The sequence below is a fragment of the Oncorhynchus mykiss genome, chromosome 15 (genome assembly GCF_057628025.1).
Source record: "Oncorhynchus mykiss isolate SJ-2025 chromosome 15, ASM5762802v1, whole genome shotgun sequence".
Classification (NCBI taxonomy): Eukaryota; Metazoa; Chordata; class Actinopteri; order Salmoniformes; family Salmonidae; genus Oncorhynchus; species Oncorhynchus mykiss.
The window spans coordinates 44,211,505-44,238,958 of record NC_143036.1 but is presented as its reverse complement, the minus strand read 5'-3'; the positions used below and the strand labels follow the sequence as shown (position 1 = coordinate 44,238,958).

At 42.8% G+C, this 27,454-nt stretch overlaps 20 non-coding genes across 20 annotated transcripts; all 20 read right to left on the bottom strand.

Moving 5' to 3' along the window:
• Positions 1–372: 372 nt before the first annotated feature.
• trnap-ugg (transfer RNA proline (anticodon UGG)) lies at positions 373–444 on the bottom strand. The gene has a single exon. It is a non-coding gene; the product is annotated as a tRNA-Pro (tRNA).
• Positions 445–1,307: 863 nt separating this feature from the next.
• On the bottom strand, positions 1,308–1,379 carry trnap-ugg (transfer RNA proline (anticodon UGG)). Its single transcript has one exon. It is a non-coding gene; the product is annotated as a tRNA-Pro (tRNA).
• Positions 1,380–2,242: 863 nt separating this feature from the next.
• trnap-ugg (transfer RNA proline (anticodon UGG)) lies at positions 2,243–2,314 on the bottom strand. Its single transcript has one exon. It is a non-coding gene; the product is annotated as a tRNA-Pro (tRNA).
• A 1,798-nt stretch (positions 2,315–4,112) lies between these two features.
• Positions 4,113–4,184, bottom strand: trnap-ugg (transfer RNA proline (anticodon UGG)). The gene has a single exon. It is a non-coding gene; the product is annotated as a tRNA-Pro (tRNA).
• Positions 4,185–5,047: 863 nt separating this feature from the next.
• Positions 5,048–5,119, bottom strand: trnap-ugg (transfer RNA proline (anticodon UGG)). The gene has a single exon. It is a non-coding gene; the product is annotated as a tRNA-Pro (tRNA).
• A 2,733-nt stretch (positions 5,120–7,852) lies between these two features.
• Positions 7,853–7,924, bottom strand: trnap-ugg (transfer RNA proline (anticodon UGG)). Its single transcript has one exon. It is a non-coding gene; the product is annotated as a tRNA-Pro (tRNA).
• Positions 7,925–8,787: 863 nt separating this feature from the next.
• trnap-ugg (transfer RNA proline (anticodon UGG)) lies at positions 8,788–8,859 on the bottom strand. The gene has a single exon. It is a non-coding gene; the product is annotated as a tRNA-Pro (tRNA).
• Positions 8,860–10,657: 1,798 nt separating this feature from the next.
• On the bottom strand, positions 10,658–10,729 carry trnap-ugg (transfer RNA proline (anticodon UGG)). The gene has a single exon. It is a non-coding gene; the product is annotated as a tRNA-Pro (tRNA).
• An 863-nt stretch (positions 10,730–11,592) lies between these two features.
• On the bottom strand, positions 11,593–11,664 carry trnap-ugg (transfer RNA proline (anticodon UGG)). The gene has a single exon. It is a non-coding gene; the product is annotated as a tRNA-Pro (tRNA).
• A 1,798-nt stretch (positions 11,665–13,462) lies between these two features.
• On the bottom strand, positions 13,463–13,534 carry trnap-ugg (transfer RNA proline (anticodon UGG)). Its single transcript has one exon. It is a non-coding gene; the product is annotated as a tRNA-Pro (tRNA).
• A 1,798-nt stretch (positions 13,535–15,332) lies between these two features.
• trnap-ugg (transfer RNA proline (anticodon UGG)) lies at positions 15,333–15,404 on the bottom strand. The gene has a single exon. It is a non-coding gene; the product is annotated as a tRNA-Pro (tRNA).
• Positions 15,405–16,267: 863 nt separating this feature from the next.
• On the bottom strand, positions 16,268–16,339 carry trnap-ugg (transfer RNA proline (anticodon UGG)). The gene has a single exon. It is a non-coding gene; the product is annotated as a tRNA-Pro (tRNA).
• Positions 16,340–20,007: 3,668 nt separating this feature from the next.
• On the bottom strand, positions 20,008–20,079 carry trnap-ugg (transfer RNA proline (anticodon UGG)). The gene has a single exon. It is a non-coding gene; the product is annotated as a tRNA-Pro (tRNA).
• An 863-nt stretch (positions 20,080–20,942) lies between these two features.
• On the bottom strand, positions 20,943–21,014 carry trnap-ugg (transfer RNA proline (anticodon UGG)). Its single transcript has one exon. It is a non-coding gene; the product is annotated as a tRNA-Pro (tRNA).
• Positions 21,015–21,877: 863 nt separating this feature from the next.
• On the bottom strand, positions 21,878–21,949 carry trnap-ugg (transfer RNA proline (anticodon UGG)). Its single transcript has one exon. It is a non-coding gene; the product is annotated as a tRNA-Pro (tRNA).
• An 863-nt stretch (positions 21,950–22,812) lies between these two features.
• Positions 22,813–22,884, bottom strand: trnap-ugg (transfer RNA proline (anticodon UGG)). The gene has a single exon. It is a non-coding gene; the product is annotated as a tRNA-Pro (tRNA).
• Positions 22,885–23,747: 863 nt separating this feature from the next.
• trnap-ugg (transfer RNA proline (anticodon UGG)) lies at positions 23,748–23,819 on the bottom strand. The gene has a single exon. It is a non-coding gene; the product is annotated as a tRNA-Pro (tRNA).
• An 863-nt stretch (positions 23,820–24,682) lies between these two features.
• Positions 24,683–24,754, bottom strand: trnap-ugg (transfer RNA proline (anticodon UGG)). The gene has a single exon. It is a non-coding gene; the product is annotated as a tRNA-Pro (tRNA).
• An 863-nt stretch (positions 24,755–25,617) lies between these two features.
• trnap-ugg (transfer RNA proline (anticodon UGG)) lies at positions 25,618–25,689 on the bottom strand. The gene has a single exon. It is a non-coding gene; the product is annotated as a tRNA-Pro (tRNA).
• An 863-nt stretch (positions 25,690–26,552) lies between these two features.
• trnap-ugg (transfer RNA proline (anticodon UGG)) lies at positions 26,553–26,624 on the bottom strand. Its single transcript has one exon. It is a non-coding gene; the product is annotated as a tRNA-Pro (tRNA).
• Between the last annotated feature and the right edge of the window lie 830 nt (positions 26,625–27,454).

The following is a 27,454-nucleotide window of genomic DNA, read 5'->3' as shown; positions in this document are numbered from 1 at the left end:
AAAATCTGTCTTCTCATACAAATGTCTATAGCTTCAGAACGGTTTGACCTACAAAATAGTTTGCCCATTCTTTGGAAAGGGGAGACTCTCACAAACACAATGCTGTTCTCAGTTTTGCTCTACGACCCCCACAAGTGTCAAGGGACTCGTCTGAAGGTAACCTATGTCCCGGTAAAAGGACAGGTTTTTTAACCAAGGAAGAAATTAATACATGTTGTGCGATGCTGAACCCACTAGTGCAGAGCACAATGGATTAGCAGTCCATTACCTTAATCACTTGTCCACCTGGTCCTGCGCTCCAGTGGTAGCAGTCGCCCCTCCAACCAGTTGCCCAAGATCCGCCTGTCTCACATTGTTAAAGGCTCTTCAAAAGGGCTCGTCCGGGATTTGAACCCGGGACCTCTCGCACCCAAAGCGAGAATCATACCCCTAGACCAACGAGCCATTTATTTCAAGACATTGTTTTGCAGTCGCCAGCAATGACGGTGAGAATATGCATTGACAGGTCGATGTTGCCAGGCCACAGTGGATCACGTGAGTGTTGGTGGTATACTTGTGAGCATAGCTATCTTCCAAGCAGTTGACCAGGTTTCAGTTCAAATACTCTGTAATTCATCTCCTGAGTCTTTCAGATTCAATCTTCATTAGCTGTAACAGCAAGAAACAAATGAAGAAAGAGCTAAATGTAGATTTTAACAATTAAAAAGTAGACATCAAAATCAATTGGATCTCATTTCATTTGATCCGATTGACGCACCGGTATGTGAATAAAAAAACAAAAAAACATTGGAATCTCTCAGTTTTAAATTAGAAATGTCACACATTTTGCACTGGATGCTTCTCAGTCCTACCATAACTGCTGATGTTACACCTCTGCATTTTTGGTGAAATGTGGCAGAGCGAGAGCAATGTTTGTCAAAACATGACACATCCCTAAAATCTGTCTTCTCATACAAATGTCTATAGCTTCAGAACGGTTTGACCTACAAAATAGTTTGCCCATTCTTTGGAAAGAGGAGACTCTCACAAACACAATGCTGTTCTCAGTTTTGCTCTACGACCCCCACAAGTGTCAAGGGACTCGTCTGAAGGTAACCTATGTCCCGGTAAAAGGACAGGTTTTTTAACCAAGGAAGAAATTAATACATGTTGTGCGATGCTGAACCCACTAGTGCAGAGCACAATGGATTAGCAGTCCATTACCTTAATCACTTGTCCACCTGGTCCTGCGCTCCAGTGGTAGCAGTCGCCCCTCCAACCAGTTGCCCAAGATCCGCCTGTCTCACATTGTTAAAGGCTCTTCAAAAGGGCTCGTCCGGGATTTGAACCCGGGACCTCTCGCACCCAAAGCGAGAATCATACCCCTAGACCAACGAGCCATTTATTTCAAGACCTTGTTTTGCAGTCGCCAGCAATGGCGGTGAGAATATGCATTGACAGGTCGATGTTGCCAGGCCACAGTGGATCACGTGAGTGTTGGTGGTATACTTGTGAGCATAGCTATCTTCCAAGCAGTTGACCAGGTTTCAGTTCAAATACTCTGTAATTCATCTCCTGAGTCTTTCAGATTCAATCTTCATTAGCTGTAACAGCAAGAAACAAATGAAGAAAGAGCTAAATGTAGATTTTAACAATTAAAAAGTAGACATCAAAATCAATTGGATCTCATTTCATTTGATCCGATTGACGCACCGGTATGTGAATAAAAAAACAAAAAAACATTGGAATCTCTCAGTTTTAAATTAGAAATGTCACACATTTTGCACTGGATGCTTCTCAGTCCTACCATAACTGCTGATGTTACACCTCTGCATTTTTGGTGAAATGTGGCAGAGCGAGAGCAATGTTTGTCAAAACATGACACATCCCTAAAATCTGTATTCTCATACAAATGTCTATAGCTTCAGAACGGTTTGACCTACAAAATAGTTTGCCCATTCTTTGGAAAGGGGAGACTCTCACAAACACAATGCTGTTCTCAGTTTTGCTCTACGACCCCCACAAGTGTCAAGGGACTCGTCTGAAGGTAACCTATGTCCCGGTAAAAGGACAGGTTTTTTAACCAAGGAAGAAATTAATACATGTTGTGCGATGCTGAACCCACTAGTGCAGAGCACAATGGATTAGCAGTCCATTACCTTAATCACTTGTCCACCTGGTCCTGCGCTCCAGTGGTAGCAGTCGCCCCTCCAACCAGTTGCCCAAGATCCGCCTGTCTCACATTGTTAAAGGCTCTTCAAAAGGGCTCGTCCGGGATTTGAACCCGGGACCTCTCGCACCCAAAGCGAGAATCATACCCCTAGACCAACGAGCCATTTATTTCAAGACATTGTTTTGCAGTCGCCAGCAATGACGGTGAGAATATGCATTGACAGGTCGATGTTGCCAGGCCACAGTGGATCACGTGAGTGTTGGTGGTATACTTGTGAGCATAGCTATCTTCCAAGCAGTTGACCAGGTTACAGTTCAAATACTCTGTAATTCATCTCCTGAGTCTTTCAGATTAAATCTTCATTAGCTGTAACAGCAAGAAACAAATGAAGAAAGAGCTAAATGTAGATTTTAACAATTAAAAAGTAGACATCAAAATCAATTGGATCTCATTTCATTTGATCCGATTGACGCACCGGTATGTGAATAAAAAAACAAAAAAACATTGGAATCTCTCAGTTTTAAATTAGAAATGTCACACATTTTGCACTGGATGCTTCTCAGTCCTACCATAACTGCTGATGTTACACCTCTGCATTTTTGGTGAAATGTGGCAGAGCGAGAGCAATGTTTGTCAAAACATGACACATCCCTAAAATCTGTCTTCTCATACAAATGTCTATAGCTTCAGAACGGTTTGACCTACAAAATAGTTTGCCCATTCTTTGGAAAGGGGAGACTCTCACAAACACAATGCTGTTCTCAGTTTTGCTCTACGACCCCCACAAGTGTCAAGGGACTCGTCTGAAGGTAACCTATGTCCCGGTAAAAGGACAGGTTTTTTAACCAAGGAAGAAATTAATACATGTTGTGCGATGCTGAACCCACTAGTGCAGAGCACAATGGATTAGCAGTCCATTACCTTAATCACTTGTCCACCTGGTCCTGCGCTCCAGTGGTAGCAGTCGCCCCTCCAACCAGTTGCCCAAGATCCGCCTGTCTCACATTGTTAAAGGCTCTTCAAAAGGGCTCGTCCGGGATTTGAACCCGGGACCTCTCGCACCCAAAGTGAGAATCATACCCCTAGACCAACGAGCCATTTATTTCAAGACCTTGTTTTGCAGTCGCCAGCAATGACGGTGAGAATATGCATTGACAGGTCGATGTTGCCAGGCCACAGTGGATCACGTGAGTGTTGGTGGTATACTTGTGAGCATAGCTATCTTCCAAGCAGTTGACCAGGTTTCAGTTCAAATACTCTGTAATTCATCTCCTGAGTCTTTCAGATTCAATCTTCATTAGCTGCAACAGCAAGAAACAAATGAAGAAAGAGCTAAATGTAGATTTTAACAATTAAAAAGTAGACATCAAAATCAATTGGATCTCATTTCATTTGATCCGATTGACGCACCGGTATGTGAATAAAAAAACAAAAAAACATTGGAATCTCTCAGTTTTAAATTAGAAATGTCACACATTTTGCACTGGATGCTTCTCAGTCCTACCATAACTGCTGATGTTACACCTCTGCATTTTTGGTGAAATGTGGCAGAGCGAGAGCAATGTTTGTCAAAACATGACACATCCCTAAAATCTGTATTCTCATACAAATGTCTATAGCTTCAGAACGGTTTGACCTACAAAATAGTTTGCCCATTCTTTGGAAAGGGGAGACTCTCACAAACACAATGCTGTTCTCAGTTTTGCTCTACGACCCCCACAAGTGTCAAGGGACTCGTCTGAAGGTAACCTATGTCCCGGTAAAAGGACAGGTTTTTTAACCAAGGAAGAAATTAATACATGTTGTGCGATGCTGAACCCACTAGTGCAGAGCACAATGGATTAGCAGTCCATTACCTTAATCACTTGTCCACCTGGTCCTGCGCTCCAGTGGTAGCAGTCGCCCCTCCAACCAGTTGCCCAAGATCCGCCTGTCTCACATTGTTAAAGGCTCTTCAAAAGGGCTCGTCCGGGATTTGAACCCGGGACCTCTCGCACCCAAAGCGAGAATCATACCCCTAGACCAACGAGCCATTTATTTCAAGACATTGTTTTGCAGTCGCCAGCAATGACGGTGAGAATATGCATTGACAGGTCGATGTTGCCAGGCCACAGTGGATCACGTGAGTGTTGGTGGTATACTTGTGAGCATAGCTATCTTCCAAGCAGTTGACCAGGTTACAGTTCAAATACTCTGTAATTCATCTCCTGAGTCTTTCAGATTCAATCTTCATTAGCTGTAACAGCAAGAAACAAATGAAGAAAGAGCTAAATGTAGATTTTAACAATTAAAAAGTAGACATCAAAATCAATTGGATCTCATTTCATTTGATCCGATTGACGCACCGGTATGTGAATAAAAAAACAAAAAAACATTGGAATCTCTCAGTTTTAAATTAGAAATGTCACACATTTTGCACTGGATGCTTCTCAGTCCTACCATAACTGCTGATGTTACACCTCTGCATTTTTGGTGAAATGTGGCAGAGCGAGAGCAATGTTTGTCAAAACATGACACATCCCTAAAATCTGTATTCTCATACAAATGTCTATAGCTTCAGAACGGTTTGACCTACAAAATAGTTTGCCCATTCTTTGGAAAGGGGAGACTCTCACAAACACAATGCTGTTCTCAGTTTTGCTCTACGACCCCCACAAGTGTCAAGGGACTCGTCTGAAGGTAACCTATGTCCCGGTAAAAGGACAGGTTTTTTAACCAAGGAAGAAATTAATACATGTTGTGCGATGCTGAACCCACTAGTGCAGAGCACAATGGATTAGCAGTCCATTACCTTAATCACTTGTCCACCTGGTCCTGCGCTCCAGTGGTAGCAGTCGCCCCTCCAACCAGTTGCCCAAGATCCGCCTGTCTCACATTGTTAAAGGCTCTTCAAAAGGGCTCGTCCGGGATTTGAACCCGGGACCTCTCGCACCCAAAGCGAGAATCATACCCCTAGACCAACGAGCCATTTATTTCAAGACATTGTTTTGCAGTCGCCAGCAATGACGGTGAGAATATGCATTGACAGGTCGATGTTGCCAGGCCACAGTGGATCACGTGAGTGTTGGTGGTATACTTGTGAGCATAGCTATCTTCCAAGCAGTTGACCAGGTTTCAGTTCAAATACTCTGTAATTCATCTCCTGAGTCTTTCAGATTCAATCTTCATTAGCTGCAACAGCAAGAAACAAATGAAGAAAGAGCTAAATGTAGATTTTAACAATTAAAAAGTAGACATCAAAATCAATTGGATCTCATTTCATTTGATCCGATTGACGCACCGGTATGTGAATAAAAAAACAAAAAAACATTGGAATCTCTCAGTTTTAAATTAGAAATGTCACACATTTTGCACTGGATGCTTCTCAGTCCTACCATAACTGCTGATGTTACACCTCTGCATTTTTGGTGAAATGTGGCAGAGCGAGAGCAATGTTTGTCAAAACATGACACATCCCTAAAATCTGTATTCTCATACAAATGTCTATAGCTTCAGAACGGTTTGACCTACAAAATAGTTTGCCCATTCTTTGGAAAGGGGAGACTCTCACAAACACAATGCTGTTCTCAGTTTTGCTCTACGACCCCCACAAGTGTCAAGGGACTCGTCTGAAGGTAACCTATGTCCCGGTAAAAGGACAGGTTTTTTAACCAAGGAAGAAATTAATACATGTTGTGCGATGCTGAACCCACTAGTGCGGAGCACAATGGATTAGCAGTCCATTACCTTAATCACTTGTCCACCTGGTCCTGCGCTCCAGTGGTAGCAGTCGCCCCTCCAACCAGTTGCCCAAGATCCGCCTGTCTCACATTGTTAAAGGCTCTTCAAAAGGGCTCGTCCGGGATTAGAACCCGGGACCTCTCGCACCCAAAGCGAGAATCATACCCCTAGACCAACGAGCCATTTATTTCAAGACATTGTTTTGCAGTCGCCAGCAATGACGGTGAGAATATGCATTGACAGGTCGATGTTGCCAGGCCACAGTGGATCACGTGAGTGTTGGTGGTATACTTGTGAGCATAGCTATCTTCCAAGCAGTTGACCAGGTTTCAGTTCAAATACTCTGTAATTCATCTCCTGAGTCTTTCAGATTCAATCTTCATTAGCTGCAACAGCAAGAAACAAATGAAGAAAGAGCTAAATGTAGATTTTAACAATTAAAAAGTAGACATCAAAATCAATTGGATCTCATTTCATTTGATCCGATTGACGCACCGGTATGTGAATAAAAAAACAAAAAAACATTGGAATCTCTCAGTTTTAAATTAGAAATGTCACACATTTTGCACTGCATGCTTCTCAGTCCTACCATAACTGCTGATGTTACACCTCTGCATTTTTGGTGAAATGTGGCAGAGCGAGAGCAATGTTTGTCAAAACATGACACATCCCTAAAATCTGTATTCTCATACAAATGTCTATAGCTTCAGAACGGTTTGACCTACAAAATAGTTTGCCCATTCTTTGGAAAGGGGAGACTCTCACAAACACAATGCTGTTCTCAGTTTTGCTCTACGACCCCCACAAGTGTCAAGGGACTCGTCTGAAGGTAACCTATGTCCCGGTAAAAGGACAGGTTTTTTAACCAAGGAAGAAATTAATACATGTTGTGCGATGCTGAACCCACTAGTGCAGAGCACAATGGATTAGCAGTCCATTACCTTAATCACTTGTCCACCTGGTCCTGCGCTCCAGTGGTAGCAGTCGCCCCTCCAACCAGTTGCCCAAGATCCGCCTGTCTCACATTGTTAAAGGCTCTTCAAAAGGGCTCGTCCGGGATTAGAACCCGGGACCTCTCGCACCCAAAGCGAGAATCATACCCCTAGACCAACGAGCCATTTATTTCAAGACATTGTTTTGCAGTCGCCAGCAATGACGGTGAGAATATGCATTGACAGGTCGATGTTGCCAGGCCACAGTGGATCACGTGAGTGTTGGTGGTATACTTGTGAGCATAGCTATCTTCCAAGCAGTTGACCAGGTTTCAGTTCAAATACTCTGTAATTCATCTCCTGAGTCTTTCAGATTCAATCTTCATTAGCTGTAACAGCAAGAAACAAATGAAGAAAGAGCTAAATGTAGATTTTAACAATTAAAAAGTAGACATCAAAATCAATTGGATCTCATTTCATTTGATCCGATTGACGCACCGGTATGTGAATAAAAAAACCAAAAAACATTGGAATCTCTCAGTTTTAAATTAGAAATGTCACACATTTTGCACTGGATGCTTCTCAGTCCTACCATAACTGCTGATGTTACACCTCTGCATTTTTGGTGAAATGTGGCAGAGCGAGAGCAATGTTTGTCAAAACATGACACATCCCTAAAATCTGTATTCTCATACAAATGTCTATAGCTTCAGAACGGTTTGACCTACAAAATAGTTTGCCCATTCTTTGGAAAGGGGAGACTCTCACAAACACAATGCTGTTCTCAGTTTTGCTCTACGACCCCCACAAGTGTCAAGGGACTCGTCTGAAGGTAACCTATGTCCCGGTAAAAGGACAGGTTTTTTAACCAAGGAAGAAATTAATACATGTTGTGCGATGCTGAACCCACTAGTGCAGAGCACAATGGATTAGCAGTCCATTACCTTATTCACTTGTCCACCTGGTCCTGCGCTCCAGTGGTAGCAGTCGCCCCTCCAACCAGTTGCCCAAGATCCGCCTGTCTCACATTGTTAAAGGCTCTTCAAAAGGGCTCGTCCGGGATTTGAACCCGGGACCTCTCGCACCCAAAGCGAGAATCATACCCCTAGACCAACGAGCCATTTATTTCAAGACATTGTTTTGCAGTCGCCAGCAATGACGGTGAGAATATGCATTGACAGGTCGATGTTGCCAGGCCACAGTGGATCACGTGAGTGTTGGTGGTATACTTGTGAGCATAGCTATCTTCCAAGCAGTTGACCAGGTTTCAGTTCAAATACTCTGTAATTCATCTCCTGAGTCTTTCAGATTCAATCTTCATTAGCTGTAACAGCAAGAAACAAATGAAGAAAGAGCTAAATGTAGATTTTAACAATTAAAAAGTAGACATCAAAATCAATTGGATCTCATTTCATTTGATCCGATTGACGCACCGGTATGTGAATAAAAAAACAAAAAAACATTGGAATCTCTCAGTTTTAAATTAGAAATGTCACACATTTTGCACTGGATGCTTCTCAGTCCTACCATAACTGCTGATGTTACACCTCTGCATTTTTGGTGAAATGTGGCAGAGCGAGAGCAATGTTTGTCAAAACATGACACATCCCTAAAATCTGTATTCTCATACAAATGTCTATAGCTTCAGAACGGTTTGACCTACAAAATAGTTTGCCCATTCTTTGGAAAGGGGAGACTCTCACAAACACAATGCTGTTCTCAGTTTTGCTCTACGACCCCCACAAGTGTCAAGGGACTCGTCTGAAGGTAACCTATGTCCCGGTAAAAGGACAGGTTTTTTAACCAAGGAAGAAATTAATACATGTTGTGCGATGCTGAACCCACTAGTGCAGAGCACAATGGATTAGCAGTCCATTACCTTAATCACTTGTCCACCTGGTCCTGCGCTCCAGTGGTAGCAGTCGCCCCTCCAACCAGTTGCCCAAGATCCGCCTGTCTCACATTGTTAAAGGCTCTTCAAAAGGGCTCGTCCGGGATTTGAACCCGGGACCTCTCGCACCCAAAGCGAGAATCATACCCCTAGACCAACGAGCCATTTATTTCAAGACATTGTTTTGCAGTCGCCAGCAATGACGGTGAGAATATGCATTGACAGGTCGATGTTGCCAGGCCACAGTGGATCACGTGAGTGTTGGTGGTATACTTGTGAGCATAGCTATCTTCCAAGCAGTTGACCAGGTTTCAGTTCAAATACTCTGTAATTCATCTCCTGAGTCTTTCAGATTCAATCTTCATTAGCTGTAACAGCAAGAAACAAATGAAGAAAGAGCTAAATGTAGATTTTAACAATTAAAAAGTAGACATCAAAATCAATTGGATCTCATTTCATTTGATCCGATTGACGCACCGGTATGTGAATAAAAAAACAAAAAAACATTGGAATCTCTCAGTTTTAAATTAGAAATGTCACACATTTTGCACTGGATGCTTCTCAGTCCTACCATAACTGCTGATGTTACACCTCTGCATTTTTGGTGAAATGTGGCAGAGCGAGAGCAATGTTTGTCAAAACATGACACATCCCTAAAATCTGTCTTCTCATACAAATGTCTATAGCTTCAGAACGGTTTGACCTACAAAATAGTTTGCCCATTCTTTGGAAAGGGGAGACTCTCACAAACACAATGCTGTTCTCAGTTTTGCTCTACGACCCCCACAAGTGTCAAGGGACTCGTCTGAAGGTAACCTATGTCCCGGTAAAAGGACAGGTTTTTTAACCAAGGAAGAAATTAATACATGTTGTGCGATGCTGAACCCACTAGTGCAGAGCACAATGGATTAGCAGTCCATTACCTTAATCACTTGTCCACCTGGTCCTGCGCTCCAGTGGTAGCAGTCGCCCCTCCAACCAGTTGCCCAAGATCCGCCTGTCTCACATTGTTAAAGGCTCTTCAAAAGGGTTCGTCCGGGATTTGAACCCGGGACCTCTCGCACCCAAAGCGAGAATCATACCCCTAGACCAACGAGCCATTTATTTCAAGACATTGTTTTGCAGTCGCCAGCAATGACGGTGAGAATATGCATTGACAGGTCGATGTTGCCAGGCCACAGTGGATCACGTGAGTGTTGGTGGTATACTTGTGAGCATAGCTATCTTCCAAGCAGTTGACCAGGTTTCAGTTCAAATACTCTGTAATTCATCTCCTGAGTCTTTCAGATTCAATCTTCATTAGCTGCAACAGCAAGAAACAAATGAAGAAAGAGCTAAATGTAGATTTTAACAATTAAAAAGTAGACATCAAAATCAATTGGATCTCATTTCATTTGATCCGATTGACGCACCGGTATGTGAATAAAAAAACAAAAAAACATTGGAATCTCTCAGTTTTAAATTAGAAATGTCACACATTTTGCACTGGATGCTTCTCAGTCCTACCATAACTGCTGATGTTACACCTCTGCATTTTTGGTGAAATGTGGCAGAGCGAGAGCAATGTTCGTCAAAACATGACACATCCCTAAAATCTGTATTCTCATACAAATGTCTATAGCTTCAGAACGGTTTGACCTACAAAATAGTTTGCCCATTCTTTGGAAAGGGGAGACTCTCACAAACACAATGCTGTTCTCAGTCTTGCTCTACGACCCCCACAAGTGTCAAGGGACTCGTCTGAAGGTAACCTATGTCCCGGTAAAAGGACAGGTTTTTTAACCAAGGAAGAAATTAATACATGTTGTGCGATGCTGAACCCACTAGTGCAGAGCACAATGGATTAGCAGTCCATTACCTTAATCACTTGTCCACCTGGTCCTGCGCTCCAGTGGTAGCAGTCGCCCCTCCAACCAGTTGCCCAAGATCCGCCTGTCTCACATTGTTAAAGGCTCTTCAAAAGGGCTCGTCCGGGATTTGAACCCGGGACCTCTCGCACCCAAAGCGAGAATCATACCCCTAGACCAACGAGCCATTTATTTCAAGACATTGTTTTGCAGTCGCCAGCAATGACGGTGAGAATATGCATTGACAGGTCGATGTTGCCAGGCCACAGTGGATCACGTGAGTGTTGGTGGTATACTTGTGAGCATAGCTATCTTCCAAGCAGTTGACCAGGTTACAGTTCAAATACTCTGTAATTCATCTCCTGAGTCTTTCAGATTCAATCTTCATTAGCTGTAACAGCAAGAAACAAATGAAGAAAGAGCTAAATGTAGATTTTAACAATTAAAAAGTAGACATCAAAATCAATTGGATCTCATTTCATTTGATCCGATTGACGCACCGGTATGTGAATAAAAAAACAAAAAAACATTGGAATCTCTCAGTTTTAAATTAGAAATGTCACACATTTTGCACTGGATGCTTCTCAGTCCTACCATAACTGCTGATGTTACACCTCTGCATTTTTGGTGAAATGTGGCAGAGCGAGAGCAATGTTCGTCAAAACATGACACATCCCTAAAATCTGTATTCTCATACAAATGTCTATAGCTTCAGAACGGTTTGACCTACAAAATAGTTTGCCCATTCTTTGGAAAGGGGAGACTCTCACAAACACAATGCTGTTCTCAGTCTTGCTCTACGACCCCCACAAGTGTCAAGGGACTCGTCTGAAGGTAACCTATGTCCCGGTAAAAGGACAGGTTTTTTAACCAAGGAAGAAATTAATACATGTTGTGCGATGCTGAACCCACTAGTGCAGAGCACAATGGATTAGCAGTCCATTACCTTAATCACTTGTCCACCTGGTCCTGCGCTCCAGTGGTAGCAGTCGCCCCTCCAACCAGTTGCCCAAGATCCGCCTGTCTCACATTGTTAAAGGCTCTTCAAAAGGGCTCGTCCGGGATTTGAACCCGGGACCTCTCGCACCCAAAGCGAGAATCATACCCCTAGACCAACGAGCCATTTATTTCAAGACATTGTTTTGCAGTCGCCAGCAATGACGGTGAGAATATGCATTGACAGGTCGATGTTGCCAGGCCACAGTGGATCACGTGAGTGTTGGTGGTATACTTGTGAGCATAGCTATCTTCCAAGCAGTTGACCAGGTTACAGTTCAAATACTCTGTAATTCATCTCCTGAGTCTTTCAGATTCAATCTTCATTAGCTGTAACAGCAAGAAACAAATGAAGAAAGAGCTAAATGTAGATTTTAACAATTAAAAAGTAGACATCAAAATCAATTGGATCTCATTTCATTTGATCCGATTGACGCACCGGTATGTGAATAAAAAAACAAAAAAACATTGGAATCTCTCAGTTTTAAATTAGAAATGTCACACATTTTGCACTGGATGCTTCTCAGTCCTACCATAACTGCTGATGTTACACCTCTGCATTTTTGGTGAAATGTGGCAGAGCGAGAGCAATGTTTGTCAAAACATGACACATCCCTAAAATCTGTCTTCTCATACAAATGTCTATAGCTTCAGAACGGTTTGACCTACAAAATAGTTTGCCCATTCTTTGGAAAGGGGAGACTCTCACAAACACAATGCTGTTCTCAGTTTTGCTCTACGACCCCCACAAGTGTCAAGGGACTCGTCTGAAGGTAACCTATGTCCCGGTAAAAGGACAGGTTTTTTAACCAAGGAAGAAATTAATACATGTTGTGCGATGCTGAACCCACTAGTGCAGAGCACAATGGATTAGCAGTCCATTACCTTAATCACTTGTCCACCTGGTCCTGCGCTCCAGTGGTAGCAGTCGCCCCTCCAACCAGTTGCCCAAGATCCGCCTGTCTCACATTGTTAAAGGCTCTTCAAAAGTGCTCGTCCGGGATTTGAACCAGGGACCTCTCGCACCCAAAGCGAGAATCATACCCCTAGACCAACGAGCCATTTATTTCAAGACATTGTTTTGCAGTCGCCAGCAATGACGGTGAGAATATGCATTGACAGGTCGATGTTGCCAGGCCACAGTGGATCACGTGAGTGTTGGTGGTATACTTGTGAGCATAGCTATCTTCCAAGCAGTTGACCAGGTTTCAGTTCAAATACTCTGTAATTCATCTCCTGAATCTTTCAGATTCAATCTTCATTAGCTGTAACAGCAAGAAACAAATGAAGAAAGAGCTAAATGTAGATCATAACAATTAAAAAGTAGACATCAAAATCAATTGGATCTCATTTCATTTGATCCGATTGACGCACCGGTATGTGAATAAAAAAACAAAAAAACATTGGAATCTCTCAGTTTTAAATTAGAAATGTCACACATTTTGCACTGGATGCTTCTCAGTCCTACCATAACTGCTGATGTTACACCTCTGCATTTTTGGTGAAATGTGGCAGAGCGAGAGCAATGTTTGTCAAAACATGACACATCCCTAAAATCTGTCTTCTCATACAAATGTCTATAGCTTCAGAACGGTTTGACCTACAAAATAGTTTGCCCATTCTTTGGAAAGGGGAGACTCTCACAAACACAATGCTGTTCTCAGTTTTGCTCTACGACCCCCACAAGTGTCAAGGGACTCGTCTGAAGGTAACCTATGTCCCGGTAAAAGGACAGGTTTTTTAACCAAGGAAGAAATTAATACATGTTGTGCGATGCTGAACCCACTAGTGCAGAGCACAATGGATTAGCAGTCCATTGCCTTAATCACTTGTCCACCTGGTCCTGCGCTCCAGTGGTAGCAGTCGCCCCTCCAACCAGTTGCCCAAGATCCGCCTGTCTCACATTGTTAAAGGCTCTTCAAAAGGGCTCGTCCGGGATTTGAACCCGGGACCTCTCGCACCCAAAGCGAGAATCATACCCCTAGACCAACGAGCCATTTATTTCAAGACATTGTTTTGCAGTCGCCAGCAATGACGGTGAGAATATTCATTGACAGGTCGATGTTGCCAGGCCACAGTGGATCACGTGAGTGTTGGTGGTATACTTGTGAGCATAGCTATCTTCCAAGCAGTTGACCAGGTTTCAGTTCAAATACTCTGTAATTCATCTCCTGAATCTTTCAGATTCAATCTTCATTAGCTGTAACAGCAAGAAACAAATGAAGAAAGAGCTAAATGTAGATTATAACAATTAAAAAGTAGACATCAAAATCAATTGGATCTCATTTCATTTGATCCGATTGACGCACCGGTATGTGAATAAAAAAACAAAAAAACATTGGAATCTCTCAGTTTTAAATTAGAAATGTCACACATTTTGCACTGGATGCTTCTCAGTCCTACCATAACTGCTGATGTTACACCTCTGCATTTTTGGTGAAATGTGGCAGAGCGAGAGCAATGTTTGTCAAAACATGACACATCCCTAAAATCTGTATTCTCATACAAATGTCTATAGCTTCAGAACGGTTTGACCTACAAAATAGTTTGCCCATTCTTTGGAAAGGGGAGACTCTCACAAACACAATGCTGTTCTCAGTTTTGCTCTACGACCCCCACAAGTGTCAAGGGACTCGTCTGAAGGTAACCTATGTCCCGGTAAAAGGACAGGTTTTTTAACCAAGGAAGAAATTAATACATGTTGTGCGATGCTGAACCCACTAGTGCAGAGCACAATGGATTAGCAGTCCATTACCTTAATCACTTGTCCACCTGGTCCTGCGCTCCAGTGGTAGCAGTCGCCCCTCCAACCAGTTGCCCAAGATCCGCCTGTCTCACATTGTTAAAGGCTCTTCAAAAGGGCTCGTCCGGGATTTGAACCAGGGACCTCTCGCACCCAAAGCGAGAATCATACCCCTAGACCAACGAGCCATTTATTTCAAGACATTGTTTTGCAGTCGCCAGCAATGACGGTGAGAATATGCATTGACAGGTCGATGTTGCCAGGCCACAGTGGATCACGTGAGTGTTGGTGGTATACTTGTGAGCATAGCTATCTTCCAAGCAGTTGACCAGGTTTCAGTTCAAATACTCTGTAATTCATCTCCTGAATCTTTCAGATTCAATCTTCATTAGCTGTAACAGCAAGAAACAAATGAAGAAAGAGCTAAATGTAGATCATAACAATTAAAAAGTAGACATCAAAATCAATTGGATCTCATTTCATTTGATCCGATTGACGCACCGGTATGTGAATAAAAAAACAAAAAAACATTGGAATCTCTCAGTTTTAAATTAGAAATGTCACACATTTTGCACTGGATGCTTCTCAGTCCTACCATAACTGCTGATGTTACACCTCTGCATTTTTGGTGAAATGTGGCAGAGCGAGAGCAATGTTTGTCAAAACATGACACATCCCTAAAATCTGTCTTCTCATACAAATGTCTATAGCTTCAGAACGGTTTGACCTACAAAATAGTTTGCCCATTCTTTGGAAAGGGGAGACTCTCACAAACACAATGCTGTTCTCAGTTTTGCTCTACGACCCCCACAAGTGTCAAGGGACTCGTCTGAAGGTAACCTATGTCCCGGTAAAAGGACAGGTTTTTTAACCAAGGAAGAAATTAATACATGTTGTGCGATGCTGAACACACTAGTGCAGAGCACAATGGATTAGCAGTCCATTACCTTATTCACTTGTCCACCTGGTCCTGCGCTCCAGTGGTAGCAGTCGCCCCTCCAACCAGTTGCCCAAGATCCGCCTGTCTCACATTGTTAAAGGCTCTTCAAAAGGGCTCGTCCGGGATTTGAACCCGGGACCTCTCGCACCCAAAGCGAGAATCATACCCCTAGACCAACGAGCCATTTATTTCAAGACATTGTTTTGCAGTCGCCAGCAATGACGGTGAGAATATGCATTGACAGGTCGATGTTGCCAGGCCACAGTGGATCACGTGAGTGTTGGTGGTATACTTGTGAGCATAGCTATCTTCCAAGCAGTTGACCAGGTTTCAGTTCAAATACTCTGTAATTCATCTCCTGAGTCTTTCAGATTCAATCTTCATTAGCTGTAACAGCAAGAAACAAATGAAGAAAGAGCTAAATGTAGATTTTAACAATTAAAAAGTAGACATCAAAATCAATTGGATCTCATTTCATTTGATCCGATTGACGCACCGGTATGTGAATAAAAAAACAAAAAAACATTGGAATCTCTCAGTTTTAAATTAGAAATGTCACACATTTTGCACTGGATGCTTCTCAGTCCTACCATAACTGCTGATGTTACACCTCTGCATTTTTGGTGAAATGTGGCAGAGCGAGAGCAATGTTTGTCAAAACATGACACATCCCTAAAATCTGTATTCTCATACAAATGTCTATAGCTTCAGAACGGTTTGACCTACAAAATAGTTTGCCCATTCTTTGGAAAGGGGAGACTCTCACAAACACAATGCTGTTCTCAGTTTTGCTCTACGACCCCCACAAGTGTCAAGGGACTCGTCTGAAGGTAACCTATGTCCCGGTAAAAGGACAGGTTTTTTAACCAAGGAAGAAATTAATACATGTTGTGCGATGCTGAACCCACTAGTGCAGAGCACAATGGATTAGCAGTCCATTACCTTAATCACTTGTCCACCTGGTCCTGCGCTCCAGTGGTAGCAGTCGCCCCTCCAACCAGTTGCCCAAGATCCGCCTGTCTCACATTGTTAAAGGCTCTTCAAAAGGGCTCGTCCGGGATTTGAACCCGGGACCTCTCGCACCCAAAGCGAGAATCATACCCCTAGACCAACGAGCCATTTATTTCAAGACATTGTTTTGCAGTCGCCAGCAATGACGGTGAGAATATGCATTGACAGGTCGATGTTGCCAGGCCACAGTGGATCACGTGAGTGTTGGTGGTATACTTGTGAGCATAGCTATCTTCCAAGCAGTTGACCAGGTTACAGTTCAAATACTCTGTAATTCATCTCCTGAGTCTTTCAGATTCAATCTTCATTAGCTGTAACAGCAAGAAACAAATGAAGAAAGAGCTAAATGTAGATTTTAACAATTAAAAAGTAGACATCAAAATCAATTGGATCTCATTTCATTTGATCCGATTGACGCACCGGTATGTGAATAAAAAAACAAAAAAACATTGGAATCTCTCAGTTTTAAATTAGAAATGTCACACATTTTGCACTGGATGCTTCTCAGTCCTACCATAACTGCTGATGTTACACCTCTGCATTTTTGGTGAAATGTGGCAGAGCGAGAGCAATGTTTGTCAAAACATGACACATCCCTAAAATCTGTCTTCTCATACAAATGTCTATAGCTTCAGAACGGTTTGACCTACAAAATAGTTTGCCCATTCTTTGGAAAGGGGAGACTCTCACAAACACAATGCTGTTCTCAGTTTTGCTCTACGACCCCCACAAGTGTCAAGGGACTCGTCTGAAGGTAACCTATGTCCCGGTAAAAGGACAGGTTTTTTAACCAAGGAAGAAATTAATACATGTTGTGCGATGCTGAACCCACTAGTGCAGAGCACAATGGATTAGCAGTCCATTACCTTAATCACTTGTCCACCTGGTCCTGCGCTCCAGTGGTAGCAGTCGCCCCTCCAACCAGTTGCCCAAGATCCGCCTGTCTCACATTGTTAAAGGCTCTTCAAAAGTGCTCGTCCGGGATTTGAACCAGGGACCTCTCGCACCCAAAGCGAGAATCATACCCCTAGACCAACGAGCCATTTATTTCAAGACATTGTTTTGCAGTCGCCAGCAATGACGGTGAGAATATGCATTGACAGGTCGATGTTGCCAGGCCACAGTGGATCACGTGAGTGTTGGTGGTATACTTGTGAGCATAGCTATCTTCCAAGCAGTTGACCAGGTTTCAGTTCAAATACTCTGTAATTCATCTCCTGAATCTTTCAGATTCAATCTTCATTAGCTGTAACAGCAAGAAACAAATGAAGAAAGAGCTAAATGTAGATCATAACAATTAAAAAGTAGACATCAAAATCAATTGGATCTCATTTCATTTGATCCGATTGACGCACCGGTATGTGAATAAAAAAACAAAAAAACATTGGAATCTCTCAGTTTTAAATTAGAAATGTCACACATTTTGCACTGGATGCTTCTCAGTCCTACCATAACTGCTGATGTTACACCTCTGCATTTTTGGTGAAATGTGGCAGAGCGAGAGCAATGTTTGTCAAAACATGACACATCCCTAAAATCTGTCTTCTCATACAAATGTCTATAGCTTCAGAACGGTTTGACCTACAAAATAGTTTGCCCATTCTTTGGAAAGGGGAGACTCTCACAAACACAATGCTGTTCTCAGTTTTGCTCTACGACCCCCACAAGTGTCAAGGGACTCGTCTGAAGGTAACCTATGTCCCGGTAAAAGGACAGGTTTTTTAACCAAGGAAGAAATTAATACATGTTGTGCGATGCTGAACCCACTAGTGCAGAGCACAATGGATTAGCAGTCCATTGCCTTAATCACTTGTCCACCTGGTCCTGCGCTCCAGTGGTAGCAGTCGCCCCTCCAACCAGTTGCCCAAGATCCGCCTGTCTCACATTGTTAAAGGCTCTTCAAAAGGGCTCGTCCGGGATTTGAACCCGGGACCTCTCGCACCCAAAGCGAGAATCATAGCCCTAGACCAACGAGCCATTTATTTCAAGACATTGTTTTGCAGTCGCCAGCAATGACGGTGAGAATATTCATTGACAGGTCGATGTTGCCAGGCCACAGTGGATCACGTGAGTGTTGGTGGTATACTTGTGAGCATAGCTATCTTCCAAGCAGTTGACCAGGTTTCAGTTCAAATACTCTGTAATTCATCTCCTGAATCTTTCAGATTCAATCTTCATTAGCTGTAACAGCAAGAAACAAATGAAGAAAGAGCTAAATGTAGATTATAACAATTAAAAAGTAGACATCAAAATCAATTGGATCTCATTTCATTTGATCCGATTGACGCACCGGTGTGTGAATAAAAAAACAAAAAAACATTGGAATCTCTCAGTTTTAAATTAGAAATGTCACACATTTTGCACTGGATGCTTCTCAGTCCTACCATAACTGCTGATGTTACACCTCTGCATTTTTGGTGAAATGTGGCAGAGCGAGAGCAATGTTTGTCAAAACATGACACATCCCTAAAATCTGTATTCTCATACAAATGTCTATAGCTTCAGAACGGTTTGACCTACAAAATAGTTTGCCCATTCTTTGGAAAGGGGAGACTCTCACAAACACAATGCTGTTCTCAGTTTTGCTCTACGACCCCCACAAGTGTCAAGGGACTCGTCTGAAGGTAACCTATGTCCCGGTAAAAGGACAGGTTTTTTAACCAAGGAAGAAATTAATACATGTTGTGCGATGCTGAACCCACTAGTGCAGAGCACAATGGATTAGCAGTCCATTACCTTAATCACTTGTCCACCTGGTCCTGCGCTCCAGTGGTAGCAGTCGCCCCTCCAACCAGTTGCCCAAGATCCGCCTGTCTCACATTGTTAAAGGCTCTTCAAAAGGGCTCGTCCGGGATTTGAACCAGGGACCTCTCGCACCCAAAGCGAGAATCATACCCCTAGACCAACGAGCCATTTATTTCAAGACATTGTTTTGCAGTCGCCAGCAATGACGGTGAGAATATGCATTGACAGGTCGATGTTGCCAGGCCACAGTGGATCACGTGAGTGTTGGTGGTATACTTGTGAGCATAGCTATCTTCCAAGCAGTTGACCAGGTTTCAGTTCAAATACTCTGTAATTCATCTCCTGAATCTTTCAGATTCAATCTTCATTAGCTGTAACAGCAAGAAACAAATGAAGAAAGAGCTAAATGTAGATCATAACAATTAAAAAGTAGACATCAAAATCAATTGGATCTCATTTCATTTGATCCGATTGACGCACCGGTATGTGAATAAAAAAACAAAAAAACATTGGAATCTCTCAGTTTTAAATTAGAAATGTCACACATTTTGCACTGGATGCTTCTCAGTCCTACCATAACTGCTGATGTTACACCTCTGCATTTTTGGTGAAATGTGGCAGAGCGAGAGCAATGTTTGTCAAAACATGACACATCCCTAAAATCTGTCTTCTCATACAAATGTCTATAGCTTCAGAACGGTTTGACCTACAAAATAGTTTGCCCATTCTTTGGAAAGGGGAGACTCTCACAAACACAATGCTGTTCTCAGTTTTGCTCTACGACCCCCACAAGTGTCAAGGGACTCGTCTGAAGGTAACCTATGTCCCGGTAAAAGGACAGGTTTTTTAACCAAGGAAGAAATTAATACATGTTGTGCGATGCTGAACCCACTAGTGCAGAGCACAATGGATTAGCAGTCCATTACCTTATTCACTTGTCCACCTGGTCCTGCGCTCCAGTGGTAGCAGTCGCCCCTCCAACCAGTTGCCCAAGATCCGCCTGTCTCACATTGTTAAAGGCTCTTCAAAAGGGCTCGTCCGGGATTTGAACCCGGGACCTCTCGCACCCAAAGCGAGAATCATACCCCTAGACCAACGAGCCATTTATTTCAAGACATTGTTTTGCAGTCGCCAGCAATGACGGTGAGAATATGCATTGACAGGTCGATGTTGCCAGGCCACAGTGGATCACGTGAGTGTTGGTGGTATACTTGTGAGCATAGCTATCTTCCAAGCAGTTGACCAGGTTTCAGTTCAAATACTCTGTAATTCATCTCCTGAGTCTTTCAGATTCAATCTTCATTAGCTGTAACAGCAAGAAACAAATGAAGAAAGAGCTAAATGTAGATTTTAACAATTAAAAAGTAGACATCAAAATCAATTGGATCTCATTTCATTTGATCCGATTGACGCACCGGTATGTGAATAAAAAAACAAAAAAACATTGGAATCTCTCAGTTTTAAATTAGAAATGTCACACATTTTGCACTGGATGCTTCTCAGTCCTACCATAACTGCTGATGTTACACCTCTGCATTTTTGGTGAAATGTGGCAGAGCGAGAGCAATGTTTGTCAAAACATGACACATCCCTAAAATCTGTATTCTCATACAAATGTCTATAGCTTCAGAACGGTTTGACCTACAAAATAGTTTGCCCATTCTTTGGAAAGGGGAGACTCTCACAAACACAATGCTGTTCTCAGTTTTGCTCTACGACCCCCACAAGTGTCAAGGGACTCGTCTGAAGGTAACCTATGTCCCGGTAAAAGGACAGGTTTTTTAACCAAGGAAGAAATTAATACATGTTGTGCGATGCTGAACCCACTAGTGCAGAGCACAATGGATTAGCAGTCCATTACCTTAATCACTTGTCCACCTGGTCCTGCGCTCCAGTGGTAGCAGTCGCCCCTCCAACCAGTTGCCCAAGATCCGCCTGTCTCACATTGTTAAAGGCTCTTCAAAAGGGCTCGTCCGGGATTTGAACCCGGGACCTCTCGCACCCAAAGCGAGAATCATACCCCTAGACCAACGAGCCATTTATTTCAAGACATTGTTTTGCAGTCGCCAGCAATGACGGTGAGAATATGCATTGACAGGTCGATGTTGCCAGGCCACAGTGGATCACGTGAGTGTTGGTGGTATACTTGTGAGCATAGCTATCTTCCAAGCAGTTGACCAGGTTTCAGTTCAAATACTCTGTAATTCATCTCCTGAGTCTTTCAGATTCAATCTTCATTAGCTGTAACAGCAAGAAACAAATGAAGAAAGAGCTAAATGTAGATTTTAACAATTAAAAAGTAGACATCAAAATCAATTGGATCTCATTTCATTTGATCCGATTGACGCACCGGTATGTGAATAAAAAAACAAAAAAACATTGGAATCTCTCAGTTTTAAATTAGAAATGTCACACATTTTGCACTGGATGCTTCTCAGTCCTACCATAACTGCTGATGTTACACCTCTGCATTTTTGGTGAAATGTGGCAGAGCGAGAGCAATGTTTGTCAAAACATGACACATCCCTAAAATCTGTCTTCTCATACAAATGTCTATAGCTTCAGAACGGTTTGACCTACAAAATAGTTTGCCCATTCTTTGGAAAGGGGAGACTCTCACAAACACAATGCTGTTCTCAGTTTTGCTCTACGACCCCCACAAGTGTCAAGGGACTCGTCTGAAGGTAACCTATGTCCCGGTAAAAGGACAGGTTTTTTAACCAAGGAAGAAATTAATACATGTTGTGCGATGCTGAACCCACTAGTGCAGAGCACAATGGATTAGCAGTCCATTACCTTAATCACTTGTCCACCTGGTCCTGCGCTCCAGTGGTAGCAGTCGCCCCTCCAACCAGTTGCCCAAGATCCGCCTGTCTCACATTGTTAAAGGCTCTTCAAAAGGGCTCGTCCGGGATTTGAACCCGGGACCTCTCGCACCCAAAGCGAGAATCATACCCCTAGACCAACGAGCCATTTATTTCAAGACATTGTTTTGCAGTCGCCAGCAATGACGGTGAGAATATGCATTGACAGGTCGATGTTGCCAGGCCACAGTGGATCACGTGAGTGTTGGTGGTATACTTGTGAGCATAGCTATCTTCCAAGCAGTTGACCAGGTTTCAGTTCAAATACTCTGTAATTCATCTCCTGAGTCTTTCAGATTCAATCTTCATTAGCTGCAACAGCAAGAAACAAATGAAGAAAGAGCTAAATGTAGATTTTAACAATTAAAAAGTAGACATCAAAATCAATTGGATCTCATTTCATTTGATCCGATTGACGCACCGGTATGTGAATAAAAAAACAAAAAAACATTGGAATCTCTCAGTTTTAAATTAGAAATGTCACACATTTTGCACTGGATGCTTCTCAGTCCTACCATAACTGCTGATGTTACACCTCTGCATTTTTGGTGAAATGTGGCAGAGCGAGAGCAATGTTTGTCAAAACATGACACATCCCTAAAATCTGTATTCTCATACAAATGTCTATAGCTTCAGAACGGTTTGACCTACAAAATAGTTTGCCCATTCTTTGGAAAGGGGAGACTCTCACAAACACAATGCTGTTCTCAGTTTTGCTCTACGACCCCCACAAGTGTCAAGGGACTCGTCTGAAGGTAACCTATGTCCCGGTAAAAGGACAGGTTTTTTAACCAAGGAAGAAATTAATACATGTTGTGCGATGCTGAACCCACTAGTGCAGAGCACAATGGATTAGCAGTCCATTACCTTAATCACTTGTCCACCTGGTCCTGCGCTCCAGTGGTAGCAGTCGCCCCTCCAACCAGTTGCCCAAGATCCGCCTGTCTCACATTGTTAAAGGCTCTTCAAAAGGGCTCGTCCGGGATTTGAACCCGGGACCTCTCGCACCCAAAGCGAGAATCATACCCCTAGACCAACGAGCCATTTATTTCAAGACATTGTTTTGCAGTCGCCAGCAATGACGGTGAGAATATGCATTGACAGGTCGATGTTGCCAGGCCACAGTGGATCACGTGAGTGTTGGTGGTATACTTGTGAGCATAGCTATCTTCCAAGCAGTTGACCAGGTTTCAGTTCAAATACTCTGTAATTCATCTCCTGAGTCTTTCAGATTCAATCTTCATTAGCTGCAACAGCAAGAAACAAATGAAGAAAGAGCTAAATGTAGATTTTAACAATTAAAAAGTAGACATCAAAATCAATTGGATCTCATTTCATTTGATCCGATTGACGCACCGGTATGTGAATAAAAAAACAAAAAAACATTGGAATCTCTCAGTTTTAAATTAGAAATGTCACACATTTTGCACTGGATGCTTCTCAGTCCTACCATAACTGCTGATGTTACACCTCTGCATTTTTGGTGAAATGTGGCAGAGCGAGAGCAATGTTTGTCAAAACATGACACATCCCTAAAATCTGTATTCTCATACAAATGTCTATAGCTTCAGAACGGTTTGACCTACAAAATAGTTTGCCCATTCTTTGGAAAGGGGAGACTCTCACAAACACAATGCTGTTCTCAGTTTTGCTCTACGACCCCCACAAGTGTCAAGGGACTCGTCTGAAGGTAACCTATGTCCCGGTAAAAGGACAGGTTTTTTAACCAAGGAAGAAATTAATACATGTTGTGCGATGCTGAACCCACTAGTGCAGAGCACAATGGATTAGCAGTCCATTACCTTAATCACTTGTCCACCTGGTCCTGCGCTCCAGTGGTAGCAGTCGCCCCTCCAACCAGTTGCCCAAGATCCGCCTGTCTCACATTGTTAAAGGCTCTTCAAAAGGGCTCGTCCGGGATTTGAACCCGGGACCTCTCGCACCCAAAGCGAGAATCATACCCCTAGACCAACGAGCCATTTATTTCAAGACATTGTTTTGCAGTCGCCAGCAATGACGGTGAGAATATGCATTGACAGGTCGATGTTGCCAGGCCACAGTGGATCACGTGAGTGTTGGTGGTATACTTGTGAGCATAGCTATCTTCCAAGCAGTTGACCAGGTTTCAGTTCAAATACTCTGTAATTCATCTCCTGAGTCTTTCAGATTCAATCTTCATTAGCTGCAACAGCAAGAAACAAATGAAGAAAGAGCTAAATGTAGATTTTAACAATTAAAAAGTAGACATCAAAATCAATTGGATCTCATTTCATTTGATCCGATTGACGCACCGGTATGTGAATAAAAAAACAAAAAAACATTGGAATCTCTCAGTTTTAAATTAGAAATGTCACACATTTTGCACTGGATGCTTCTCAGTCCTACCATAACTGCTGATGTTACACCTCTGCATTTTTGGTGAAATGTGGCAGAGCGAGAGCAATGTTTGTCAAAACATGACACATCCCTAAAATCTGTATTCTCATACAAATGTCTATAGCTTCAGAACGGTTTGACCTACAAAATAGTTTGCCCATTCTTTGGAAAGGGGAGACTCTCACAAACACAATGCTGTTCTCAGTTTTGCTCTACGACCCCCACAAGTGTCAAGGGACTCGTCTGAAGGTAACCTATGTCCCGGTAAAAGGACAGGTTTTTTAACCAAGGAAGAAATTAATACATGTTGTGCGATGCTGAACCCACTAGTGCAGAGCACAATGGATTAGCAGTCCATTACCTTAATCACTTGTCCACCTGGTCCTGCGCTCCAGTGGTAGCAGTCGCCCCTCCAACCAGTTGCCCAAGATCCGCCTGTCTCACATTGTTAAAGGCTCTTCAAAAGGGCTCGTCCGGGATTTGAACCCGGGACCTCTCGCACCCAAAGCGAGAATCATACCCCTAGACCAACGAGCCATTTATTTCAAGACATTGTTTTGCAGTCGCCAGCAATGACGGTGAGAATATGCATTGACAGGTCGATGTTGCCAGGCCACAGTGGATCACGTGAGTGTTGGTGGTATACTTGTGAGCATAGCTATCTTCCAAGCAGTTGACCAGGTTTCAGTTCAAATACTCTGTAATTCATCTCCTGAGTCTTTCAGATTCAATCTTCATTAGCTGCAACAGCAAGAAACAAATGAAGAAAGAGCTAAATGTAGATTTTAACAATTAAAAAGTAGACATCAAAATCAATTGGATCTCATTTCATTTGATCCGATTGACGCACCGGTATGTGAATAAAAAAACAAAAAAACATTGGAATCTCTCAGTTTTAAATTAGAAATGTCACACATTTTGCACTGGATGCTTCTCAGTCCTACCATAACTGCTGATGTTACACCTCTGCATTTTTGGTGAAATGTGGCAGAGCGAGAGCAATGTTTGTCAAAACATGACACATCCCTAAAATCTGTATTCTCATACAAATGTCTATAGCTTCAGAACGGTTTGACCTACAAAATAGTTTGCCCATTCTTTGGAAAGGGGAGACTCTCACAAACACAATGCTGTTCTCAGTTTTGCTCTACGACCCCCACAAGTGTCAAGGGACTCGTCTGAAGGTAACCTATGTCCCGGTAAAAGGACAGGTTTTTTAACCAAGGAAGAAATTAATACATGTTGTGCGATGCTGAACCCACTAGTGCAGAGCACAATGGATTAGCAGTCCATTACCTTAATCACTTGTCCACCTGGTCCTGCGCTCCAGTGGTAGCAGTCGCCCCTCCAACCAGTTGCCCAAGATCCGCCTGTCTCACATTGTTAAAGGCTCTTCAAAAGGGCTCGTCCGGGATTTGAACCCGGGACCTCTCGCACCCAAAGCGAGAATCATACCCCTAGACCAACGAGCCATTTATTTCAAGACATTGTTTTGCAGTCGCCAGCAATGACGGTGAGAATATGCATTGACAGGTCGATGTTGCCAGGCCACAGTGGATCACGTGAGTGTTGGTGGTATACTTGTGAGCATAGCTATCTTCCAAGCAGTTGACCAGGTTTCAGTTCAAATACTCTGTAATTCATCTCCTGAGTCTTTCAGATTCAATCTTCATTAGCTGCAACAGCAAGAAACAAATGAAGAAAGAGCTAAATGTAGATTTTAACAATTAAAAAGTAGACATCAAAATCAATTGGATCTCATTTCATTTGATCCGATTGACGCACCGGTATGTGAATAAAAAAACAAAAAAACATTGGAATCTCTCAGTTTTAAATTAGAAATGTCACACATTTTGCACTGGATGCTTCTCAGTCCTACCATAACTGCTGATGTTACACCTCTGCATTTTTGGTGAAATGTGGCAGAGCGAGAGCAATGTTTGTCAAAACATGACACATCCCTAAAATCTGTATTCTCATACAAATGTCTATAGCTTCAGAACGGTTTGACCTACAAAATAGTTTGCCCATTCTTTGGAAAGGGGAGACTCTCACAAACACAATGCTGTTCTCAGTTTTGCTCTACGACCCCCACAAGTGTCAAGGGACTCGTCTGAAGGTAACCTATGTCCCGGTAAAAGGACAGGTTTTTTAACCAAGGAAGAAATTAATACATGTTGTGCGATGCTGAACCCACTAGTGCAGAGCACAATGGATTAGCAGTCCATTACCTTAATCACTTGTCCACCTGGTCCTGCGCTCCAGTGGTAGCAGTCGCCCCTCCAACCAGTTGCCCAAGATCCGCCTGTCTCACATTGTTAAAGGCTCTTCAAAAGGGCTCGTCCGGGATTTGAACCCGGGACCTCTCGCACCCAAAGCGAGAATCATACCCCTAGACCAACGAGCCATTTATTTCAAGACATTGTTTTGCAGTCGCCAGCAATGACGGTGAGAATATGCATTGACAGGTCGATGTTGCCAGGCCACAGTGGATCACGTGAGTGTTGGTGGTATACTTGTGAGCATAGCTATCTTCCAAGCAGTTGACCAGGTTACAGTTCAAATACTCTGTAATTCATCTCCTGAGTCTTTCAGATTCAATCTTCATTAGCTGTAACAGCAAGAAACAAATGAAGAAAGAGCTAAATGTAGATTTTAACAATTAAAAAGTAGACATCAAAATCAATTGGATCTCATTTCATTTGATCCGATTGACGCACCGGTATGTGAATAAAAAAACAAAAAAACATTGGAATCTCTCAGTTTTAAATTAGAAATGTCACACATTTTGCACTGGATGCTTCTCAGTCCTACCATAACTGCTGATGTTACACCTCTGCATTTTTGGTGAAATGTGGCAGAGCGAGAGCAATGTTTGTCAAAACATGACACATCCCTAAAATCTGTCTTCTCATACAAATGTCTATAGCTTCAGAACGGTTTGACCTACAAAATAGTTTGCCCATTCTTTGGAAAGGGGAGACTCTCACAAACACAATGCTGTTCTCAGTTTTGCTCTACGACCCCCACAAGTGTCAAGGGACTCGTCTGAAGGTAACCTATGTCCCGGTAAAAGGACAGGTTTTTTAACCAAGGAAGAAATTAATACATGTTGTGCGATGCTGAACCCACTAGTGCAGAGCACAATGGATTAGCAGTCCATTACCTTAATCACTTGTCCACCTGGTCCTGCGCTCCAGTGGTAGCAGTCGCCCCTCCAACCAGTTGCCCAAGATC